At 37.4% G+C, this 14,013-nt stretch overlaps 1 protein-coding gene across 2 annotated transcripts in view; it reads right to left on the bottom strand.

Moving 5' to 3' along the window:
- The window catches only part of PARD3B (par-3 family cell polarity regulator beta), a 959,988-nt gene that overhangs the window by 835,900 nt on the left and 110,075 nt on the right, over positions 1-14,013 (bottom strand). The window lies entirely within an intron of this gene.

Genomic DNA, 14,013 nt, shown 5'->3' with positions numbered 1-14,013 from the left:
CAAGCGTGGCACAGCCAGGAAGATACCCAATGGTAGCAACTGCCTGTCTAGCCTGTCGAATAATGCCTTGCCCCACACCACGTAAAATTTTTACATCATCCGCTAAAATTCTACTAGTTTTTCAATACCATTAAACACATTAAAAAGTAACTTTTCTTTTAAATAAAAGTATTTCCAGAAATATAGAAGACGGGGCCTATACGTTATTTGCATCTCAGGTGTTCCCTTCCAAACTACTGAGGTAAGACATTCCAGGTGTGATTGTGCATGGACAGCATAAAGGTGATCAGCACTACCCCTCAAAATGAAATTGTTTACCTGTGAAACTGTGAGCATTAAAGTAGGTAAGACAAGGTAGAAATCCAAACTCCACCCCTCATATGAGAACAATGCCATCAACCCTCACCATGTTGTGAGGAATTCATTACATATGCAAACACAGTTTTATATATATATATATATATATATATATATATATATATATATATATATATATATGGTAGGACACAGGTGTACACCTCAATGTATTCCTTTCTCGGTGGCACACTCCTGAATTCTACAATGGCAGAGCCATTTCTTTCTAGCTCACGTACTACTGTAATTCCAGCACCTGGTACAGTGTATCTTTATCATGGATGTACAATAACAGTGCCCGTTATTATTACTGTCCTGCAATTCTTCAACACTGAGGATTACTGACAGTTTAGAGCGCGAAAAGACCTCCAGGGCTTGAGAAATAAGAGAGTCAACAAAAGTACACAAAGAATCCAGAAAGAGAAGTATCAGAAAGTGAGGCCAGTTTTCCATATGTCAAAATTCTGACCAGGAGGAAACACTCTTCCCTACTTTCTCTCTGTGCTGATGACCATGAAGTCTATGTAGTTTTGCCTAAAATTGTGGTATCACTACACCATTACTATACTATTCAATTATAAATATAGTGAGGAAAAAACGCCAAGCAGAAATGCCAATTCTGTACGAGGCAAACAACAATAATATGAAAAGGATTCAAACTTCACCTTATGAAGAAATATTTCTAAAATTATAGAAAAATAGTCAGAACACTGAAGAAAAGTTTTCTGACAGTATATCACAAGATCAGTAATACAAATTTATATATATGTATACATACATATTCTCTCACACATACATGTTAATATAATATAAAAACTGATATGACTGTAGATCTGTTCTTTACTTTTGCAAGAAAATTAATTTAGTACTTATTTTTTTTAATCTGCAGATAGAAAGCCCAGGCTAGTGACTCATTTGGTGGGAGCATCGTCCCATACACAAAAGGGTTGTGAGTTTGATTCCTGGTCAGGGAACATACCTAGGTTGCAGGTTCAATCCCTAGTTGAGGCACATACAAGAGGCAACAAGTCTAGGTTTATCTCTCACATCAATGTCTGTCTGTCTGTCTGTCTCTCTTTCTCTCTCTCTGCCCCCCTCCATCCCTCACACCTCCTCTCTCTAAAATCAATAAAACATATGCTTGGGTGAGGATTTAAAAAAAAAAAGAATGATCAGTTGACATATACCCATGGTTATAGTAGTGAATACCAGCCCATCCTTTCTTCCTTGTTAATCATCCCCAAACAAGGAAATCTAAATACAAAACCATACACTCTATCTTCATGAAACCAGCAGATATATGCAATTCAAAGCATAATACAAAAGACAGAAAATGGATAAAGAAGTAATGACATAACAGGGAGGAGGAAGGTCAAACCCAAGTATCTTTAGATGGAGACAGCCAGCATGAACAACAAGCCAGTCCACCTGGGAAACCTGGAGATAGAGGGCCCATGAAAAATAGAAGTAGGTGGGGGGAGGAAGTTGGTGGCCAGTGGTCACAGCCAATCCTTGCAATTGACTGGTTTGGTTAAATCCCTCCCGTTGACCTGTCAATAGCAAACAAGGCTCAACTACAAGAAGAGGGTGTACTCAGCCCACACAAAGGGTGCTCATCAAGTACCCAGCTTAGGTGAAAAGGGAGGCTGTGCCACTGGATCCTATAGGACACCCTACTACATGAGGCCACATTACCAAGACATGGAGTTAAAGCAACTCTACCTAATACATAGAAACAAACAGGGAGGTTGCCAAAACAAGAAGACAAAGAAACATGGCCCAAACAAAAGAACAGATTAAAACTGCAGAAAAAAAAAACTAAACAAAATGGAGATAAGCAATCTAACAGATGCACAGTTCAAATCACTGGTTATAACGCTGCTCAAGGAACATAGTGAGGATGTCAACAATATAAAAAAGATCCAGTCCGAAATGAAGGATACACTGATTGAAATAAAGAATAATTTATAGGGAAACAACAGTAGAGTGAATAAAGCTGAGGATCAAATCAATGATTTGGAACATAACGAAACAAAATACAGCCATGCAAAACAACAAGATGAAAAAAGAATTCAAAAAACAAGGATAGAATAAGCAGCTTCTGGGACAACTTAAAACGTCCCAACATTTGCCTCACAGGGGTGCCAGAAGGAGAAGAGAAAGAGCAAGAAATTGGAAATCTATGAAAATAATGAAAGAAAACTTCCCTAATTTGGTGAATGAAATAGACATGCAAGTCCAAGAAGTACAGACAGTCCCAAACAATATTGATGCAAGGAAGCCAACTCCAAGACACTTCATAATTAAAACACCAAAGGTTAAAGACAGAGAATCTTAAAAACAGCTAGAGAAAAGCAGTTAGTTACCTACAGGGAAGTCCCCATAGGACTGTCAGCTGATTTCTCAAAACAAACATTGCAGGCCAGAAGGGACTGGCAAGAAATATGGATCTACAACCAAGATTGCTCTACCCAGCAAAGATATCGTTTAGAATCAATGGGCAGATAAAGAGCTTCCCAGACAAGAAAAAACTAAAGGAGTTCATCATCACCAAGCCATTATTATATGAAATGTTAAAGGGACTTATTTAAGAAAAGAAGATTGAAATGATGGACAATAAAATGGTAATAAATACCTACCTGTCAATAATTGAATCTAAAAACAAAACTAAGCAAACAAGAACAGAGACAGAATCATGGATTCAGAGAGCATTTTGAGGGTTGCCAGATGGGAGGGGAGTGTGGAGGAATGGGTGAAGAGATGAGGGGATTAAGAAGTACAAATAGGTAGTGACAGAATAGCCACAGAAATATAAAATACAGTATAGGGAGTAGAGTAGCCAAAGAACTTATACGCATGACCCGTGGACATGAACAGTGGTAGAGGGATTGCCTGAGGGAGTGGAGGGTGCTGCGTGGAGGGGGAGAAAGGGGAAAACTAGGATACCTGTAGTAGCATAACCAATAAAATATAATTTAAAAAATTATCTGAAAATATATTTAAGTAATGAAGAAACTCCTAGTTGCCAACCACTATCTCCCTTCAAGAGGCGCGAGACACAGTATCTGAAGAAACTGACCTTTAGTAGGATCTAGACTCCAAGACATCGGGTACAGGAAAGGGCTGAATACAAAAGGCTATAGACTGCAAAGAGGGGTCTGCACAATCAGTGCTACACATTCCAACCCTGTTCCCTCACCCAACCCCAGAAAAACTAGCGTCCAGGCTTAGAGCCAACCTTCCTCAGCCACTCCTCTCAGGCCATTAGGAAAATCTGTGCCACCAAAATGGAGGACCCAGGAAACAGAAGATCCAACACAAAAGAGATGGGAAGTTAATTTCGAAAAAATAGCAAGAGCTTTAATATGAGAGCCATGCAGGAGCTCAGGCAGCAATCATCCCAGATCGGATTAGCACTCCCAAAGGGCTCCGTAATATCAGGGAAAAATACAAAATCAATGATTCTATGACAACTTTAACTCTATGGAAAATGGTGCTGAGAGTCATTTCAGACAACAATTACAAAAAGAACAGAGAAAGCATCAGTTTCAAAGAAAACTAAACAAAAAAAGTTCATTGACTCGAGGAGAACCAAAAATTTGCAGAAGACAGAAGCAAGCATAGCTACTCAAGAGTGAACAATACCTGTGCGGTTACAGCAGTGAAAGTGAGGGGGGACTCAAGAGTTAAAAACTATTAACTTTAAGTTACAGTTACCAGGTTTACTGATTAATGCCGTAGAAAGCTGTTGCTCCAGGAACTGGAATGTATGACTGGACCTACCTGAGTCCAGAAGGCCTGTGAGCAATTCGAGCAATTTGACCTTCGTGCCCCAGGAGGACTGCACGGGATCCAGATGGTATCTGAGCCACCGTGCTGCAGGGAAGGAATGTCCCCTAACCAAGGTTCAGATAAGGAATCACCAGCCAGCAGATGAAGGGATGCTAATAAAATCACCACACTGTAGCTTTTATCTGATTAACCTGTTTCCCTGAATTCCAAACCCCTTACCTACTCTTTTCTTCTCTTTCTAGAAAGGGTCAGCTTGAAATGAAACATTAAGACAGTTTTTTACGGGTACATAATCCACTGTCTGCTCAGACGGCTGGCATCTGAATAAAGCACCCATAAAGACTCGATCCTTGTCCCTCAATATTGCTTCTGCTAGTGACAGGCAGCACAACCACCAACTTTTCTGGTTTCAAAAACACTGAATGTAGATTTAACCAAATCTTCCAATAACAATCTTGGACAAACAAGAGTGAAAAGGAGAAGAAGCCCTAAGAAAGCTGTATTTTTCAACTATCCTAATAGAGCATAAAGATACTGCCTGAAATTGATGAATCAAGAGATAGCAATAAATTCATATTTTGAAATAAAAGCACACTGGTATCCCTTGACTCATAAATTATTTAGAATTGTGGAGATAAATACCAAAAAGAAAAAAAAAACAGCTGAAAAGTTTATAGTGGCAGCTTCTTAGAAGCAGGATGGATGGGAGGGTCTCCATAGACCACTTTTTTTTGATAGGACCTTTTAGCACTTTTTGACTTTTTACACATGAAATCAGCAAACTAAGGCCATCGTCTATATTTGTAAACAGACTTTAGTGGAACACGGCCATGCTTACTGGTGAGAACAATGTGCATGGCTGCTTTCATACCACAGCGGCACAGCTGAGTATCTTCAACCAAGGTCATATGGCTTGCAAAGGGTAAAATATTTACTGTGTGGCCCTTTACAAAAAGAGTTTGCCAAATCCTGCTTTAAACCATGTGTTAGGATTACTTTGATTTTAAAATTAAATAGTGCATGTGGGTGGCCCAATTGTGCAAGGTCTGTCCAGAAAAAAATCAAGCAATTGTTAATATGAGAATGGTTTACATGACATTGACATAACCTGGCAGCCAAGGAGAGTGGACTGGAAGGCACATGCTGAACAACGACCACTTCACTGTACCAGTCAGTGGGCGTGGCAGATGCTATTGAGTGAGCACGTGTACTGTGTGGCCTTCATTCAAAATGACTGAGCAAGTAGAGCAACGAATCTGCATCATATTTTGCATTAAGCTTAAACATTCCTCTGTGGAAAGTATTTGGATGATTCAGAAGGCCACAGCTACGGGCAACTGGTGATTGGCAGCTTCATCACAACAACATGCCCAGTGATGCATCACGTCTCTTGCAGTTTTTTGGTGAAGCATCAAATCACCCAGGTGACTCAGTCCCCCTACAGCCCAGATTTGGCACCCTGCAACTTCTGGCTTTTCACAAAACTAAAACTACCTTTGAAAGGAAAGAGATTTCAGACCATCAATGAGATTGAGGAAAATATAATGGGGCAGCTGATGGCGACTGGGAGCACTATGTGAGGTCCCATGGTGCCTACTTTAAAGGAGACAGAGGCGTCATTGTCCTAGGTACCATATTTCTTGTATCTTGTATCTTCTTCAATAAATGCCTCTATTTTTTATATTATATGGATGGATACCTTCTGGACAGACCTAGTATTATCCAGAGGCAACTCTTAGGCCTTTGTTTCAATCTATGCGATTGTTAATTTCTTCTCTCTAAATAATAAGCATTTCTGATGGTCTGGACTTATTCAGAAGCATCTTTTGACTTTCTGATGTCATTGATGGCAATTAGTACACTTAGGGTCCCCCAACTTTTCCTATCCTTCTCATAAAAGAGATTCAAATATGTTTATTTTCCTTCATGATTACTGTTATATTTAATGAATAACTTAAATTTCTGCATTTAATTCTATCATCTAAAGATAGCATCTCATGTTTCCTTAGGGCAAAACATGACATCACATTTTTTACTTTTACTTTTCTCTTTCCACCCTTTCATTTTCCATTTCTATAGCTCTACCTCTTCTTACTTTACATTGTCAAAGTTGAAAACATTTGCATTCTCTTCTACAATGATAACCATACTTTGTCTATAATTTGATTCCAAAATTTGAAAGCCAATAGACAGTATTGACTTTTCTGTCAACCCAGATAATAGTGTTCCCTAACAAACCAAATAAAAAATGACTACTTGTCATATGCTAACGTCATAACCCCTAAGCCATTGAAACAGGAATGTTCAAATACGTGCTCCTTTTTACAGTTTTCCCATTTTGTCAAAATTATGTTGGATTACTTTGATATGTAAGCTATAATAGTTGACCTCAATAGCAAACATACATAATAAACTGTCCCAAAATATACTTTCATAATAGTTTATATATGTATATATACACACATTATACATGTGTACATGTTCACAAACAAACATGTAGGCGGATATAATCATATTCAATAGCAAAACAAATTATGCTCAATTTTCTATCGGATAGAAATATCATTCTTTGAAAATAAGCATGGTTGCCTGTGATATAAAGTAAAAACAAGCTATTTTCTAAGAAAATTATAAATCCTTGTATCTAAAATATGAGAAGCAAGCCTAACTAGCAATAAAGAAGAGGACTATTGGTTTCCTATGGCCCCTATAGCAAATTACCACAAACTTAGTGTTAAGCAACACGCATTTATTATCTTACAGGTCTGGAAGCCTGAGGTCGGATGCCGATCCCACTGGGTTACAATCAAGGTGTCAGCAGAGCTGAATTCCAGTCCGTACTCTCCGGGAGAGAAGAAGAATTAGCAATCTTAATTCCACATGCTACCTCGGTTATAATGTGACATGGAACATAACATGCACACAGATTCTGATGAATACGAAGTAGATTACAGGGGTCAAATACAGTATATCGCCTTTTTTTAAAGGTGTCCTACCAACTCTATAATTATTCCCAATTAATTACAAATGAAAATCAGTGAGTTATAAGACCCATCTCAGAGATGTGTTTGGAATAAAAAGATCTATAAATTAAGCTAATAAAGTAACTAAAAGACATATCTCCAGAAACTTTCACTGTTAATTTGGAAGCCCGGCCTTCATGAAATAAAGATGATATTCAACTTTTGGCCTGCCATTCCAGAGAACATTACCCAAGAAGAGCTTTCGTTTTTAAACAGAAATATAAAATAGAGATAGAAAACATAGGATTAAAATAAATAAATAGTAATTTAAAGTAAGCCAAAATAATATTAATCTAAAGCACAGAGACAGTAACTAATCCGAAAAAATGCCAACTAATAAGGCCAATCAGATTCCCCACTTGACCTACAGAGCCCACCTATCAACAGAAAAACACTTCCAACCAAACTTTCTCTCTTCTTTTCTGCTTATTTGATCATTTCAGATTGGGGAAAGGATAAGACTGCCTTCACGGCCAATGACATTTCACAGGCTTGGAAGGCTTTTTATTTAACACCTCTTCCACAATGGACATCAATGTTTATTATGAAACATACCTTGCTTACTTTTTTCCATTCAAGAGTAACCAAACCTTTGAATCCCTTTCTGAATACCTTAATAAGCATACTTTTTAAATACTTTTTTCTCTGAAATTTTACAAGTCTTTCACATGCTAAAAGGCAGAATCTAATACATTAAAGGTATAGAATATGGAATAATGGAAATATAAAGATTCTACTACGAAAGCAAGACATTTTCACTATTTGTGAGTCCCCATGAAAGCAGGGGCTGCCAGAAACAAGCAAAACACACAAACACAAAATTCAAGGCAATAGGGAGTAAGTTATAAGATCTGTAACAAAGATGAAAAATTTCAGGACAAAACAAGAAAGTAGAAAAAACTAATATAGTTTCTACATGAGTTGAATCTGAGATGCTTCCAGGTGGTCCAGGTTAAGATATCTAACAGGCAGATTAAAATATTGGGATGGACCTCATAAGAGAGGTTAGGGCTAAGACATATGTATTTGTAAGTCAAATGTACAGACTTAATACTTGGAGTCAAGGAAATCATAAAATACCTGGAGAGTTAGAGAAAAGTTTTATGGAACACATCAAAAGCAGTGCTAAGAGGGAAATTTATAGCATCGAATGCATATATTAGAAAAGAAGGAAGACCTAAAATCAATAATCTAAGTTTTCACTTTAGGAAATTAGAAAAAAAGAGCAAATTAAATCCAAAGTAAGCAGAAAATATGTTACAGCAGAAATCAATAAAATTGACAATGAGAAATCAACAGAGAAAAACATCAGTGAAACCAAGCTGGTTCTTTTAAAAGATCAATAAAATTATTAAGTCTTTAGGACATGCTAACTAAGAAAAAGGACAGAACTCAAATTACTAATATCAAAAATGAAAAAAGGACATCACTACAGCTCCAGTGAACGTTACAAAAATAATAGAGCAATGTAAACAACTCTGTGCCCACAAATTTGTAACCCAGGTGAGATGGACCAATTCCTAAAAGACACAACCTGTCAAAACACACAGAAAGAAAGAGAAAATGAAGAGGACCATATCTATTGAATGTTAATTGAATAAGTAATTATAACCTTCCAAAACAGAAAGTGCCCAGATCAGATGGGCTCATTAATGAATCAGACAAACACTTAAGGAAGAAATTATACAAATTCTTTATATTCTCTGTCAGGGGACAGAGTAGAGGGAATATTTCATAACTCATTCTATGAGGCCAACGTAACCCTCATACCAAAACCAGATGAAAACATTAAAACTATGGAACAGTCTCTTTCATGAACATGTGTGTAAAAATCCACAGCAAAATATTAGCAAATTCAATTCAATAATGTATAAAAAGAATTGTACACCCCAACTACCACTAAGATTTATCCTAGGTATGCAAGGTTTGGTTAACATTCAATAATCAATTAATGTAATCCATCCTATCATTAGGCTAAAAATGAAAAATTACATGATCATATCCATAAATGCAGAAAAAGCTCTGACAAAATGCAATATTCATTCATAATAATAAAAAAAAGCTCTCAGTGTATCATATTAGAGGGGAACTTCCTCAATTACATAAATAACATCTACAGCTAACATTGTATTTAATGGTGAGAAACTCCAAGGTTTTCCATTAAGATTAAGTATAAGTCTAGGATGTCTCCTTTCATCGCTCCTTTTCAACATTTACTGCTAGTTTTGCCTAATACAATAAAATAAAAAGTAATAGGTATACAGAAGGGGAAGGAAGATATAAAACTAACTTTGTTCACAGATGACATAAGTGCTGATTCTTTGAGATTTTTCTACAGAGCCAAAAAAAATACCTACTGAAACTAGTAAGGGATTACAGCAGAATACAAAGTTAATACACAAGTCAATCACTTTCCTATATACAGCAATGAACAAGTAGAATTTGATAGTATAAGCACTACATTATTTACATTAGCACCTCCCAAAATGAAGTATTTAGGTATAAATCTAATAAAATATCTGTAAGATTTATATGAGGGGGTAAGGGAGGGACAGATAAAACAAAGGGGATTTTTAGAGCAGTAAAAATATTCTATATGGCACCATAATTATGGATGCTTGTCATTATACTTTTGCTCAAACTTACAGAATATATAACACAAAGGATGAATCATAATGTAAACTATGGACTGTGGGTGATTATAATGTGTCAATGTAGGTTCATCAACTGTAACAAATGTACCACTATGGTGAGGAATTGTAATAATGGGGAGCCTATGCATGTGTGGGGACGGAGAGGACGTAGTTAAATCTCTTTCCCTTCTCTCAATTTTGCTATGAATCTTAAACTGCTCTAAAAAAATAAAGTCTTAAAAAGTTTTTTTAAAAAGTAGATGGCTCCCAAATGTCTAATGAGACATTATTACTGAGCTCCAACCTGACATCTCAGCATAGATGCCTTAGAGATGCTTTAAACCTACAGGTCCAAAACTGAGTATATGACCTTCCACATCCTAGGTACTTCTTTTCTCAGAGAATAGCAGCACTTTTCCAGTCTGTGAGCCAAAAATCTGGGATTCATATATACTCATCTCCTTCACCTCTGTATGAAATCTATCCACAAATTCTATAGATTCTAGCTTCTGAATCAACTTCAAATCTGTCCACTTGTCTTCACTTCCACAACTACTTCCCCAGTAAAGCCAACCATTGGCTCCTGCCTCACTATAGCAATAGTCACCTAATCATCACGTGTCCTCTTTCCTTCAGATAATCCACGCCCTTCCTATGGCTGGTCGGCCGAGTGCTTGGAGTCTTCCTCCTGTTTTAATCCAAAACACCCTGCCTCCTTGCCTAAAATGACCTTTATTCTTCTCTTCCTGTTTTAATCTTTGCTTTCATCTCTCTAGGCTCCACTCAGACCCTTCCTCACCTCACATGGGAATCCTTCTCCAAATCTTCGATTAGAGTAAATTTCTTCTTCTACCATGCCCCCACATTACCTTGTTCACGTCTTATTTACATCTATTTCATTCTGCCTCTAGGATCACTTGTAGCTATGTTTCACTCTCAAGAGTATGTGTAATGTCTTCATCATCTAAACATGCTCCCTTTACTTCCTCACCCAAGAGCCCAGCCCAGAATTGTAAAACCAGCATGAGTTCAACAAGCAGCAAAGTCAATAGTGGTGATCGCCATAAGGATAATACCCTACTTAGACATAAGAAGAATGGTCAGGACTGTAGTAAGTTCGAGAAACTAGTAGGCAACCGGAAACAGTCAATCACCATTCAATAAATAGTTACCAAACAGCTTTAGGCTCTGTGCAAAGACCAAGTCACAGTCACAAAATTTTTGAAGAGTTTGGTACTTCTCACACAGTGCCCAAATGTTCCCACAAAGCCCTCAAAGCCCTCTGAACCAATCAACGGCAATGCTAAACCTCGTTTCTCAGTAATTTCTGCTTTCTCACAATACAGTTCTATGAAAAAAATATGAAAATTACCAGCCTAATTCATCAAAATGGCACTTTAATCAAATTACTTCATTTTGCAGATGAGGAAACTGAGGTCCAGATTAAACATATTCCCTGAATTCACAAAACTGGCCTCTGACAGAACCAAGATCATAGCACAGTTTTCCTGAGTCTTGGTGTAGAGAGTTGGCACTTCTCTGTGTGAATTAGAAGGGGTCATAGGCATGGAGAGTTGGAATGGCTGGAATTTCACATCCACTGGTTGAGGAATGTGACTCACTTCCTCTGAAATAAGGAAATTTGCCACTGGGTGTGGGGCCCCAGCCCTGAACCAGATGGCACAGAAGAGCCATGCCAGGAAGAGTATACTTGTTGTGCTGGCAGAGCCCTGATAGCCCTTTCGACAGGAGCCAAACAGCCGTAGGGTGGGGCATTCTCGGGAAGACTCCGTCTTTTGTATGGTCAATAGCCATGGCCTGTTCTCCAAGGCTATACCAATGCTGTTCACAAATTTTATTTAGACAGTATGTATATAGAACCATTTTTTACAAATCCTAAAGTGGGGACTTTTGAAAGAATTATAAAAGCCTGGATTAAATACAAAGTAAAAAGAGTACCAAGAAAGTCACAGCCATAAACACAATTAATGCACTGCAGGCTTTAAGGAGCCACTCCCAAAAAATTCTTAACATTTCTCAATCAAAACAAACATTGTCTCTGCAGTCTTCTTTGTGAGAGCAATGCTAAAATTTGCTAAAACTGAACCCAGCAAAAACTTACATCAAATATTTACATACGCCGAAGTTCCCATTAAGCAGAAACTTTAAAACCAGTGCCCAATAAACATGATAAAGAACGAGGTAAAGAAAGGGAGAGAGCCAGAAGACACCGTTCGTCTTTGGACCGCCTCATTCTACCTCATCCTGTACGTATTCACTCATGAGAACGGGAGACAAACTCTTACTACTTCTACCATCTGACATTCTCGTACCTAAAAGAAAACTATTATCAGGAAATAAGCCACAGGAATAAACCCTGCTAATGAGTTCATATTCTCAGAAGCTATTTTTCTTAAGTTCTTCAGAGTGGATTTCACCTGAGCCCAAATGGGCTCATAAGGAAAGTTCCTTAAAAACCAGAATCAATTTTTAAATGTGAAAATAAAAATAGCCTTTCATAAGTGCTGTTATAAAATCATTAGCATTCACTACCATGTCAAACAGGAAAATCAGCATTCTTCAACACATTAGACCAATGATCAAAAGTTTGCTTTTAATGACTAACTTACAGGGACAGTGGCGAGCATCTAGCTACGCCCCAGCTAGCAAGAATTTCATTTGCTCTATGCATTTGCAGGCCACAGTGTCTACAGTTCATTTGGTATACACAAACATAGTAGATACTTCCAGATGAAAATAAAGGTATTTCTCCATCACTCGGAAAAAAGTCTAACATCTGAGCACAAGCAATTGATGTTTTAATTCCATTTTCAGTTTTATCACCCCAAACATTGTCTGCCTTGCCATTTACTTTTGAGATTCGAATAAAGGATGGATATTCAGGAATGTCACGTGCAGCATGGCGACTGTAGGTAATACTACTGAACTACATGTTTGGAAGTTGCTAAGAGAATAGATCTTAATAAGAATCCTGAAACACCAGTCAGAAAGAGTACATGCACCCCTATGTTCGTAGCAGCATTATTTCCAACGACCAAATCTGGAAACGGCCCAAGAGTCCATCAGTAGATGAGCAGAGAAAAAAGATGTGGTACACTTACACAGTGGAATACTATGTGGCTGTCAAAAATAAGGGCTCTTACTCTTTGCAACAGCATGGATGGACCTGGAGAATATTATCTTAAGTGAAATAAGCCAGTCAGAAATAGACAAATACCGTATGACCCCACTTGTATGTGGAATCTAATGAACAAAATAAACTGATTAACAAAATAAAACTAGAGGCAGGGATACATGGAACAGACTGACAGATCTCAGAGAGGAGGTGAGGCTGGGGAGACTGCAAGAGATTAAGATTAACCAAAGAACATATGTGCATATATGCACAGCCCATGGACACAGACAATGCGGTGAAGGCAGGGGACAGTTCGGGTGGAAGGGGGCAAAGGGGAGGAAACTGAGGACACCTGTAAGAGTATCGACAATTAAATAAAAAATAAAAAGTTCTTATCACAAGGGAAAAATCTGTAACTATGGTGATGAAAGTTAACCATATTTATCGGGGTGATCTTTTCACAATATATACAAATATTGAATCATGTACATTTGAAACATACATTGACTATGTCTCAATTAAAAAATGAAGGTTCTCAGAATAAAGCCTACTCACTAGTCAACTAACCAATGAGCAAGTAAGTGGTTAGAAAGAAATGAGGTTAAAATATATCAAGGCAACAATTATTAGCCTCAGGATATATATGACTCAAGTAAAAATCCCATCCGATTAAGGGTCTTATTCTTTGAAAAACATAAGTTTATTTGCTACCATGGTTGAATACTGAAAAAAGACTTACTGCATTTTGTTTCTCATCTGCTGTTCATTACACGTACATGTAAAAACCTATTTTACAATTTTAGCTAATGCACACATGCCAAACCACCACTTTTTGAAGGGCACCATTTCATTCTAGAATGACACAACTGTATGTGACAGCTAAAGCTAGACCTGGCAGATGTCTAAGGACCAAATTAATAAATTGTTATAATTTTAAAGTAGTTATCTACTATATAACACATTGTGGTAGCTACTTTATTATACATAATGAGATTAATCTTCACTATAATCTCTATGGGTAAATAACACTAACCCTTTTACACAGATGAGGAAAAGAAGATTCCAAGGGATAGTA

This window comes from Desmodus rotundus, chromosome 2, assembly GCF_022682495.2.
Source record: "Desmodus rotundus isolate HL8 chromosome 2, HLdesRot8A.1, whole genome shotgun sequence".
In the NCBI taxonomy this organism is placed as follows: domain Eukaryota; kingdom Metazoa; phylum Chordata; class Mammalia; order Chiroptera; family Phyllostomidae; genus Desmodus; species Desmodus rotundus.
The sequence above is the reverse complement of the archived record's forward strand: the minus strand, read 5'-3'. Positions and strand labels throughout refer to the sequence as shown.